The following is a 12093-nucleotide window of genomic DNA, read 5'->3' as shown; positions in this document are numbered from 1 at the left end:
ATGACTTGCATTAGCTCTAACAAGAAGTATCCATGCAAATCTCCTACTCAGCTAACAGTGACAATTCCTGGTTGCCAAGCTAATCTCATCCATGTGGAAAGCTTTTCAGTTAGGTGGGTTTATAGTTCCATAAAATTAAAACAAAAAAAAAAACCAAACCAATACAAAACAAACAAAAAACCACCCCATCTTATTCATGGACAGCAGACCTAGCACTTGCAAATGCTGCACAGTGTTTGATGGCCCAGGATAGACCTGTCAGTAGAGACAGAGTAGTTAAGTGAGGAAGATCCTAGAGATGACATTTGGAAATGCACAGCGTTATTACTGACTTTTTTAGAATCAGAAAAGTTTCAGGTATCCGCGTATGACAAAGGTCTTCCTTTATGGATGTGTTTGCATCTCCTGCTGCATGCGCTGGCATAATGATCAGATATGGACCTTAGGGATGCTGCACTCAGTGCTCAGGATGGGCTGGTTGACTCAGAATTGAAAGCAAGATTTGGAATCAGACATAAGTATTTGCAAGACATTCTTCAGAATGTAAAGTAGTGTTTAATATTGCACAGAAGGCCACAGCTTTTGTCTGGTGTGAATTTTCTGTTCTTAAATACTTTGGGACTTTGAAATGGCATGGAAGTTGTAAATGACCATGTAAGCAAGCAAGTAGAAACCATGCTGGGAACTGCTCTAAGAATAATGAGTTGATGTGTCCCCGGACCTGCATGTGTTCACTTCCATTATTTCTGCAAATCTCTGGGTGTTTTCATCTTTTCCTTACAGATGATGAGTGCAGCTTTAGGCTAGAATTAAGGTACTCTGAACCCAAAATCTTGGCAACTATTGCACAGGTACAGCCAATGCATGAAGTACATTTTCAGATTCCTCCAGCATCTGAGTTTTCCTTTTTGGTGGCCTTGCAGCCACAACTGTTTGACAGGACTAAGCACCTTGATGCTTTACTTACTCCCCTAACTGAGAGAAATGCCAAAAGTGGGTATGTCTGAAAAGATCCTCTTCTTCCCGCAACTCTAGCCAACAGTGCTTGCCTCCATGTGGGCATGCAGGTGGACTTAGCCATGCTGTGTCCTCCAGCCATGCCCAGCACACCTGGCAGACGTGCTCAGAGCTCAGCCAGACACAAGAATCCACATGCAATTATAGTGTATGAAATGCTCAACTTCTATCAGGTCAGGAGCAAGAAAATGCAGCAGAAATGAAGCCCAACTTACACCACAAGCCCACTGTCACATTGCTGTGTAGCTGGTGTGTGTGTGTGGTCATTACTATGTATGGCCCACCATGTCTGTCTGAAGAGCCTGCGTAGTCCCTGGCAAAGAGATCTTCCCAGACGTGCTGCAGAGACTTTGCCCATCATGTGATGTGTACAGCATTTTTTCCCCCTTTGTTCTAGAGAGGGGTGTTTTGCGCATGATTACTTGGATATGTTGCAAAAAAATAAAGCATTGCATTATGAGAAAGGGAACCACTCATTTACAGAAAAATGCAAAAAGTCACGTAGAATGTGAAATAAGTATAAAAGAAAAGAATTCTTGTACAAGATCCAGCTGCATGAAAATCCCCATAAATTGTGAAGATTTCAGCGCTGCGATGAAGTCATGCAATCAGGAAGATTGCGGTGTCTTGAGGAATGACGCAGCCCGACTTGCAGCCCACACGTAGCTTCCCTGTCACGGCAACACGACAGGCTGGGTGAAGTCCTGCAGCCATCGCATTCCTTCAGCCTGAGCCCCTCACCCCGCTTCGTGGCTGCCCATAGCTTGCAGGTATGGAGATAAAGCTGGATGTGGTCAGGCAGGAGAGGGAATGCGAAGCTGGGCAGGCAGGGCTGTCGTGGCAGTTTTTCTAAGAAACAGAAATAGCAATTCAAGTTTTTTCTGTTGTTTCTTGCCATAACACTGTGGCTAATTAAGCTTACAGCTCTGGTTACAACCCTCCAGCTCTGACCTTGCAGTGCAAAGATGCTACATGCTTTGCACCCCCACCCCGTCCCCTTTCCAGCGGAAGTACCCAAGAAAGGGGTGCCAGGAAGGGACCTCATCTGTCACTTGGCATCTTCGGGAATCCCTCTGCGCCTGCACTGCACCAGGGCTTTGACCCAGGCCAAGGCATGCCTACTGAAGCACTGCAGATGCTTTTGGTGTCCTAGGAAATACTTGCTTCTTCTGTGTTTGTGTATGTGCTGTGCCACATCAGTTACAGAAAAGTGAAATGTGGCTCTCAGAACCATAGAGGGCTTCAGAGAGGGCTATGGATCTGTTGATCTGGGTCAAACCTATATCTGAGAGGCCACCAAGATCATAGGAAGCTAGTAGATGGTGCCAAGTGGTAGGGAAAGGGTACCGCCAGTCATGGAGTGACACCATCAAAAAGTACCATCCAGTTGCTTCACAACCACCTCCTCATGGTGATCTGAATTTCTCCAGTTCCTGGTCATTGTTTGCTTTGATTTTATTTGTGGTTTTCTTGTGGTGAGTCTCATTGCCTGCTCAGAGGGTTGGCTCACTGGTCTTTATGTTTTCCAAAACCACTTAACCTTGTGTACAGTTAATTTGTGGGGCAAGGCTGGTCAACAGCCGGCCTCCCACCTGCTGTCCTTAGTTGGCGAGGAACAGGGACAGCGGGTTCTCCTCTCACCCTGCAAAGAGAGTCAGTGCCCAGCAAAGCCATGAAGGGTTAATGGAAGGCAGCAGAGCCCAGCACAGCTGATGCTGCACCACTGTGTATTAGGAACAGAGTGCTTTCCCCAGAAATGTCCAAACACACAGCTCAGCAGCAGCTCAGTGCTTCTGGCGCAGTAAGATTTGACAGCATGGAAAGCTCTTCCCTGGCTGATTCAGGAGTTGTTCTAGCATTTCTGAATCTTACATAACAAAAGTCATGTTAGTGCAGAAGAATTTCAGCCTTCTGTATCGACCTCTATGAATTAGAAGATGAAGGTAAGGGCAGTATGAAGGAGCCCCGGGGTGTTCCTTGCACTTCTCATGTGTGAAGGCAACCAAAAGCCACCCACTGTATGTTAATCCTTATCTGTAACTGATGAACTGTGTTATATTAGGCATGATAAAAAAACAATTCACCTCCTAATGGTGAAAGTTTTATCCTGTCTTCTGGCTCCTCTGTACACTGAAAGCAGAAACTCTGATATGTTGTGTTAATTACTGATACGCTGATGCATGAAATTGTCATTGCTGTTGCAAACTTACTGCACGACCTCTGCTGTCTGTCTTGTTTACATTGAACTATGTCATATCAAAATCAGTAAGGAATCAGCTTCAGTTTGCATTTACATCCCTGATCGTTCTGAATGGTGTTTCTGTGTGCCTAAAAAAATCCCCATTTATGGAGGACTGAAGCACATGCTTAACTCTAAACGTATTCAGTGAACCCTTTCCAGATACGGATGCATCCTAAACAGTGTGAAGTATGTGCAGGGTTACGTGAAGGCCAGGAGAATTGGTGCACTGAACAAAATTCATCTCAAGAGTGAAGCTGACAGCACTCTTGTGGTAATGGTCTTCTTGCATGCATCTACATTTCAGATGGTACAGCTGGTCCCAGGCCTTTTTTCATTGCCTCTTTAGCCACAGGGCTGTAGACTTTGCTACTGCTATTGCTCTCAAAATGCTGCAACTTCACTCACTCAGCCCTCATGTTTTGAATCACTATTGCTTTGAGGGGGGAGGAAGTTGCATTCCATCCCCTGGAGTCTATTAAGAAAAATCACGAACTGTCTGATTATTATTTTTCCTTTTTTTTTTTTTTTCAGTCTTAAAATGCTGAGATTAATGAATGTGCTAAGCCTCACACCACCAGAAATCCAAGGAAACAGAGCATCTATTTATAAAAGTAAAACCACAAATTGCCCCCAGCATTCACGCATCATTAGAAAGCTAAACCATGGCCCCAGAAATCAACTCCTTTGGTCTGAACATGTGCTCACAGCACGGGGAGAAATGGACTGACACAAAGCCATACTGTAAGGAGGTGCAGAGAGAAGCAGCCAAGGCACTGCCCAACCTCTGCAGAGTGGAAAACCCAGGAGGTAAACCAGTCCCACAGAGACCAGGAAGGGTAATTAAGCAAAATTTGGGGGATATCTTCCAGTCTTCAAGTCTTTGTCACTGGTGTTTGCATAGATTGTTTGGGGAAAAGGGAAGGAGGATGGCAAATGAAGGGCTGCCTGGAGCCCCTAAGCACCTTCCTGAGGAGATCCTGGATTCTGTGCTGGATCCCACCTTGGACCAGCACTAGCCTCTTTCAAGGGAACAGCCTCCCAGTACTCCTCCCTTGCACCTTGGTTGAGCAGTCACTTGTTGAGTTTAAATGACACAAGAGGGAGGATGCTGTTTGCATGTGATCTGGGCTGCCACTTGTTTTGCTCCCCTGATATCAACTTGTCCTCAAGCACAAGCAGAAGAGTTTTATCTGGCTGCAATTCTGAAACTTGGTTTATATCAATTAAGCTTTTAAAAATACAACCCTTGTGGCCACCTCCGTTTGTTAGTAATGGAAGATTATATATGGTAATCAGGGAACAAATATAGCCTAAGCAAATATCCCTTTTCTTGTGCCTAATGAAGCTTTTTTGATGTCTTATCAAAAGGATCTGCTACAAAAGAGCAACACCTGCTGAACGTGGCAGCAAGACAAAAGGGGTGGCAGAAGTAATAAAACAAGAGCTCGCAAGGCGGTATCTGGTACAGACAGCCCCAGCCTTAGACCCCTGCAGCACTGTTGGTTCAGTCTCAGGAGCCTGAGCTCTTGAACAGGCTGTAAAGCTGTCTGGACAGCAAAGCTGTCAGGTGCGGTAGGATCACAGCAGCCTCGACTTCCTAGCATGTATAAAGATGAAAGGAGAAAATAGACACACGCAAACATGCTATCAAAAGAGCAGATGACTGCATCCAGTGGCCAGCACAGGCTGCTTCTTTCTTTGCTTTGCAAAGCACGCTGAGATACAATTAAGGTCTAATGACAATTAGACTCCTAGCAATAATGAAATAAATAGACCTAATTCTCTGCTAGACCTTGCCCAGGTTTTCCCCCAGGAAACAATCCCTTCTTTTCTCTCACTCTTCTTATTTTTATTTTTGTTTCACTAGACTTAGGGGGGATTTGACTATTTTATTGATGAAAAGAGGGACTTCTCTGCTCTTCAGTAAATCCACAAAAAAGAAACTGAAAACTGACATTTCTGTGAAAACTGTCTCAGGGGCAAGGTGGGAGAGAAAAAGATGTTTTTCATTACATGTTGTGAATGAGAATTTTTTTACCCTCTTCCTTCAAATGTAGATCTTGTGGTCTCCCTTCTCATAGGGAGCAGTGTATACATAGCCTTTGCCTTTCCCCAGTTTAATCCTCATCTTCACCATTGCAGGATTGCTCCAGCAAATACCTGGGATTAGAGATCCAGGGTTTTCCTGACTCACAGAGAGCATTTGGACCAAAGTGAAGCGCTTTGAGAATATCACCCACAAGGGATGAAGCTCATGTGGATATGCAGTTTTTGCAGAAAATCTGAGCAGGTCCTTCAACTCGTCTGTCAAAGTGATCTGTTGACAGCATCTCTGGCTGCAGATGATCTTTTAAGGTATGTGTGGTAATGCGTTTGTGAAGGAAAAGGACAAAGGCACGCTGAGCATGCTTCTTGACATGGTGACCAGTCCCTGCTCCAGTGGTACCAGTGATGCTTTGTCCCCACTGAGCGTGGTTCTGTGATTTATGGTCCTAAACATGCCCAATGTGGGGGGAGCAAGACCCGCTGGTAACTCACCATGGGACAACCACACAGGAAGGGCCAAAGTGATGAGTTTGTGTCCGTCAAATTTACAGCATGGTTGTTTTCCAGATGTTTGTAAAGTGCCTAGTACTGCCTCCAGTGCTGCAACAAAAGGTGAAAAGGCAGATGTGGTGGTGGGGTCTGATAGATAGGCACGTCCTGCCACAGATGACACTGTTGCTTGACCCTCCGTCTGCCTCTCACTGCCCAGAGTCCCGCTGGGACAGGCAGGAGGATGAGAAAATAATCCAATTAAATTTGTCCTGCCCCAAGCCTCCTGGTTGTAAAGCAACCAGATGAAAAGCAGGTTGCAAACTGCTCTGCCCCTGCTCTGCCCCTTCTGCACTCCCTAGAAGCTTAAAATCCTTGGGTGCTGTGAGAGAGATGCTCTGGCAGCCAGACCACGTCATCTTTGATCCACTGTGCTCCATTTTCTACTACCCTGAAATGCTCTGGTTGAACTCTGCTCCAACAAAGGTCTCATGCCTAGTCCAGGAGGGGATGCACGTTTCTGGTATTAACTGGGATGCTGATGGTCTGGGTGGCTGCAGGCAGCTCCAGTCGTCTCTGTGTCTGGCTGTATAGACGGTAGGGAAACCTTCACCTCTGTGGTGGAGCTAAAGGCTGCTTGGAAAGCCCATGGCTTGCAGGTGGGAGGTGATGGCAAGCTGGAGAGCGCTGTTGTTTACTCACCCGTCTCTTAGTTTCAGCCTGTTTACGGCAGAACTAATCCATGCTCGCAAAGGGAAGGCAGGACGCTCAGAGCTGTCAGCACACACAGTTCCCTAACCCATGAATCAATCATCGCGAGTCCCAAACACAAGCATAAAATATCTCAGACAAACTCAATTTTCCAGCTTTGAAACAGGGTCCTTTTCTTTGACTTTTTCATTTTGCCATTTTAAGTCCAAGATTTAGTGCTGAACTGACAGGCTTAACTTGTAAAGTAACTGGCAAATCTTGAAAGAATTGTGGTTTTCTTCTTCCCAAAGGACATTGCAAGTGACATGGTTTTTCGCTTTAGTGATAGATGGTACTTGCAGGCAAGTATTTAGATATCTAAGTACTAAAGCAGCCACAGGTCTGGTTCCTATCAATAATACATTTTGTCACAGAGAAATTGAAACAGCATGGATACCACACATAGAAATGGAAGGGAGAATTATACATAAAATTAATTTTCCCTATAAAGGCACATAGTTTCAGCTGTCTCCATTCACAGAGAGTTGGTGGATGTTCATTTCCTGGGGATTGCCCGCCCCTAAGTTTTACCTTTGTTTTTCGGATACCGGTGAACAGTCTTTCAAAGCAGCACATGGGTGGAACCACGCAACCACAATGAAATTAGAAAAAAAGAAAAATTACAAAACCCCAATTCCCTGCCCCCACAAGCCAGACTAATGGAGCTGATTTGATTGAAATGTTTTTAAACAAAAGCCTGGAACTGAGATGAGTAATGAGATGTGAAAACAGGCAAGTGGCACGTGCCCTTGAGTAGCAGGGGAAATAATTCACCTAGCTCAAGGTACCACTGAGATCTTCCTTGCTGAGCCTTCAGAGCACTCACACAAGTTTATGGTCCCCTACCTGTCCTCTGGGCAGTGGAAAAGCATCAATCGCTCCTCATTGCAGAGGGGATTATCAGGTTCTAGAACTAGTCTCAGCTCCTTCCCTTTTCAAGTCTTCCTGGAGTCCGTGAAGTAAGAGTAGCTTTATTATCTGGGCAAAAATGCACTGGATTGCTCTCTTCTCAGACAAAGGAGTGTCCAAAGCTGCTATTTCCCTGAATAAAGGTATCTGAAGGGCACAAACAGCGTCTGCTCTCTGCACAAATATCTAAGGGATACGTTGTGTTGGACTTCTGGGACTTCTGGGATCAGCATCCAATTTGGGTGTAATGTTTTGCCAGGGAAACTACTGGTTTTCTTCATGCATCAGAAGAAGCTGGCAGACCTCAGAGAGGAGTTGTCCTTTCAGCAGTACCTTGTGTCAGAGCTGTGGTGAGCTTTCTCCGAGTCCTCCCAAAAGCTCTCTGGGAAGCCCCAGCCCAACAGAAGGAGACCTTCTCGCTCTCTGCAACTGCCTGAAAGGAGGTTGTAGCATGGAGGCGGTTGGTCTCTTCTCCCAAGGAACAAGTGACAGGACGAGAGGAAATGGCCTCAAGTTGCGCTAGGTGAGGTTTAAATAGGATATTTGGAAATATTTTTGCATGGAAAGGGTTGTTGGGTGTTGGAACAGGCTGCTCAGGGCAGCAGTGGAGTCACCATTCCTGGAGGGGTTGAACAGACGTGGAGACAAGGTTCTTAGGGGCATGGGTTAGTGCCAGGGTTGGGTTCCTGGAACCCACCTGGCTTTTGTAAGGGTTTCCGTGCACACTGAAAACCAAACTGTCTGGTGTAAGGAACAACTGAGTCAGGCAATGAGGCACCCAGTGGCTTTAGGCACTGTCCAAGGCTTTGTACACTGAAAATTTGGAGTCAAGCATCTCAGTGGGCCAAGTCCTAAGCAACTTGGTAGGTGACATAAAAGGTGTTTGAAATATATTTCCGTCTTGCCTAGTCAGGAATGTCCTCCCTTTATACTGTCAAGTGTAGCACAGACATAGACAAGCTCCATTAGATCATTCGTGTTCCAGAAAACATGGTTGGGTTTGGTTATCTCTTTGCAGGTTTTCCCCTGTTCAGCCTTGCTCCGCTTTGCTGGTTACAGGAGATTTCTTAGGGCAATAAGTGAATCTGCTTTCTTTGCTTGGAAGGCTAGAACTATGTTACTGTTCCCCACGTTCTGATTCCCAAAAACGCTCTGTCTCATCAGTGACACAGAAATTTCCTTCACTAATACTCAAAGGCATTTGGATACAGAGCTGGCTAGAAAGTAGTGTTCACCAACAGAAATGTAGCGTTGCATTTTCATTGGAATTTGTTTTCTTAATGAACAAAAAATCTCTTATAGGAAGAAGCAATACTTGATTTGACAAAATATTGGGCTTAGGAGTGTTAACTGGAACTATTAATGACACGTGTGGCCTGTATTTGTTTACCTTCTCTTAATTAACAAGGAATGTTTCAAGATGCGTCACCCTTCTTAATTCTTTGGACACCTCTTTATTTTTTTTCTTTCATTGTGCCATATTTAGAAAAGACTTCTTAAACACTTCCGAGTTTTATAAATTTTATTTCCTAGTGCAGTCATCTCATGGCTTCTCTGTGTCTGAGGCTTTTCTGCCTTTAGTTTGGAAGCAGCTGTTGCTAAGGGACTTTCATAAAGCTGATGAGATGGTTTCCCTTCAGACAAAGGGATTACAGGAGGGCCAGAGCCAGGCAGAGTGACTCTGTGTTATGCTCCTGATGGAAAAAAAATAAATAAATTAGGAAGTCTAGCAGCTAAAGTCCTGATTTTGGAAAGAATAAATTTAAGTCCTTTTCCTGCTATGCACTTTCTCCACGACCTTGGGCCCATTTCCCAGCACCTGCCATCACTCCCCAACCTTGGAGCAGTGGTTGGAGGGCAAAGGGGTCTGATGAGGTTAAAAACAGCAAGTGCCATCTAGTGCTTTAGCAACCCTGATTGCCCACTGTTACTGGACCATAAAGGTCAAAACCCAGTTCCAGGCTCCTCCTTTTTACTACACTTTTTATTATTTTTTTCTTCATCTGGCTCTGCAAAGACATAACTCTGTGTCTAGGGCTAGATAGCACCAGGCATTTCATTGGCCTTATAGGATTGCAGCTTGCCTGTGAAAGCTGGCCAAGTGAAAAACAGCCAATAATGTCTTTTTTGATTGGCTTAAGCTGGTATTTTTAGCATTTGTATTTAAACCAACGCTCAAAAATCAGAACAGGTAATCACAAATTTCAGCATCAAGTAAATTATTATAACCATGCTATAAACCTGTGGGGATTTGGGGAACAAAGTTATAATGAGTTCTGTGCCAGAGCCAGAACATGGAGCCCTGAGCTCGCCTTGAGGAAAGAGTAAACTGGGCACTGCTTTAAAAACCAGCAACTAGCATGGAACAAATTAAAAAGGGAAGCGGCAAACTCCTCTGGGATTCCATAACTATTTAAACATTCCTCTGGGACATCTGAAGTTCGGAGGAAAGGGGAGAGGGGCGGGATGTGTGTAAAAAAAAATGTTGCTAACTTATAAGGAATGTTAGCAATAAAAAGGGACCCATACGCGTGTGCCATACCCTGAATTAATCAGAAAGCAGATGTGTGCGTCTGCAGCCTCAACTTTTTCCCCTTGTTTTCTCTTCTGTTTCCTTCCTCCCTCTTCCTCCTCTCCCTCGCTTTTACAGCAGTTACACCTGCGTGATGGAAGGAGCAGAGAGGGAGCTGCAAAGCTCAAAGCATTTGGTGTGTTAGGTCAGAGCACAGAACAATAGCACTATAAATCATATTTGGGAGGAAGCGGGGTGGCTAATCCAAAAATAAACCATGTGTGAGTTTTATTTAGCTGTGTTGTTGCTGAAGGGAATTCACAACAGGGTAGAAATAACGCAGTGTTTTGGGGTTTACCTCTTTCTCTGCCTTCTCCAGCATAATGAGCCATGGGTCATACCCATAGGGTGCACAGGGTCCCCACCTGGCACTGTTCCTTCTCTCTCTGTGTTGCTTGTCCCTCTTGGAGGAGCCACTGGGAGATGCCAAGGGATCCCAGTTGTCTACTTTGGCCCAGACTGGCCTTTAGCTGACTACTTCCTGTGAAAATTGCTTTGTCTCCAACCAAGAAGGCAGGTCAGCTTCCCAAAAAACCCAGGAACCCAAATCTATCTTGCCTGTGAACCTTTAACATGCCCTTGGCTTGTGTGCCTTTGTGTGTTTGGGGGAGAAGCTGAAGGGTCTTTTCAACCTTTAACACCAAAGTGAAGGATGTGAGGTTTCGTTTTATTAACAGAAGAAAAAGAGAAGAAATAAAATTAAAAAAAAAAAAAAAAAAAAGGCAACAACTGCCTAAAGCCCAAGTGTGACATAAGGAGCCTTGAGGCAACTTTCATCGTGTTTTTAATGTGGTTTCCTTCATCTCCCCGGGCTTGCCTGTTTGCTAGAGTGGATTGTATTTAGATGATGTGTTTACCAGATCAACAGGAGAATGCCCACCCACCCCCCCCCATCAGATCTGCTACCCCATAACTGAACCTAACAACAAAAATAACAAAAAGATCCAATTTGTTCTTTAAAAACACAGCTCTACAGCACAGTGTCATTTTGTCCTCGTGCTAATTCCAAGAAAGCATTTGGCCTCATTACTCATCCCTGGAGGGACTGGAGATGAGCAGTGCTTTGATCCCTAAAAACCCTCAGAAGTGTGACATTTCAGTTTCAGATTCAGAAGACTGCATGTTGGTCCTAAAAAGAAAGCTGTCCCTCATGTTGGAACAGTGTTGATGCTTACCAGGTCAGTTTAGTGTCTGAGAAACAAAGATGGCAGAGCAGTCTTTACCAGCATTAGCTAGGGCCCCCTCGTTCCTGTGTCCAAGCATGCATCCCAGACCTCAGCAGCCACTGTCAAGCTGTCCCTGCACAGGTTGGCTATGGACATGCACACAGATTATTTTTCCTTTTACTGTCATTAAGAAACAGTGATTCATTTACAAACCATTCCCATTCAAATTGGGATTTTTATGTTGTATACCGCATGAGAGAAGGAAATCAGGAGCAGTAGCTGTAACCTTGCAGATAAACTGTTCTACACACTTGGCTGTCTTAAATCTCATATGAGGTTTATAAAGCTGTGAATCAACAGCTTTTGAACCAGTGTGTCCTATGGAATAACAATGCCTCAGGCTTATCTTTCAGAGAGCTCAAAGCAAGTTTTAAATGTTTTAGAGCATTACCTTGATTTTGGAGATGGGAAAACAGAGTTACAGAGATGGAGATTGAGAAGTACAAAGAAAAGAAGTCTGAAACCAGAACCAGATCTTCCCAGAATTTATGCTGGGAAGCAATGTGAAGCAAATTACATCTTGGAGGAATTAAATGAGGTTCCCAAAGGCTCAAGATGGGACCCTTTGCTATTAAATCCCAGCAGGGACTGTACGGATAGCTGCAATGCTCTTTTCCCATCACGAGACATCAAGTGAAAGGGAGTTGAGTTGGCCAGGATTGCAGCAGAGCTTGCTGGGTCTGTGATTCCAAGTGGTAAGGGATCCTGTGGGTCATTTCTAGAGGCTGTTGGTTTTCATTTCCAACAGACTCTGGGATCTGATGGAGCTGGGGTGAAGTAAGGAGCTTTGTTTCTGCAGAAAGTGAAAGGAATCTCTTGCCATGGTGATTTATTTTTCTTTT

General features: G+C 44.7%; 1 long non-coding RNA gene across 1 annotated transcript in view; it reads left to right on the top strand.

Annotated features, from left to right (window-relative positions):
- LOC139828458 (uncharacterized) overlaps window positions 1-12093 on the top strand; it is a 70014-nt gene that overhangs the window by 29814 nt on the left and 28107 nt on the right. Inside the window, exon 4 of the long non-coding RNA XR_011740064.1 lies at window positions 5402-5614. This is a non-coding gene — a long non-coding RNA (uncharacterized lncRNA). The remainder of the gene's footprint in view (window positions 1-5401; window positions 5615-12093) is intronic.

This window comes from Patagioenas fasciata, chromosome 7 (assembly GCF_037038585.1).
Source record: "Patagioenas fasciata isolate bPatFas1 chromosome 7, bPatFas1.hap1, whole genome shotgun sequence".
NCBI lineage: Eukaryota > Metazoa > Chordata > Aves > Columbiformes > Columbidae > Patagioenas > Patagioenas fasciata.
The sequence above is the reverse complement of the archived record's forward strand: the minus strand, read 5'-3'. Positions and strand labels throughout refer to the sequence as shown.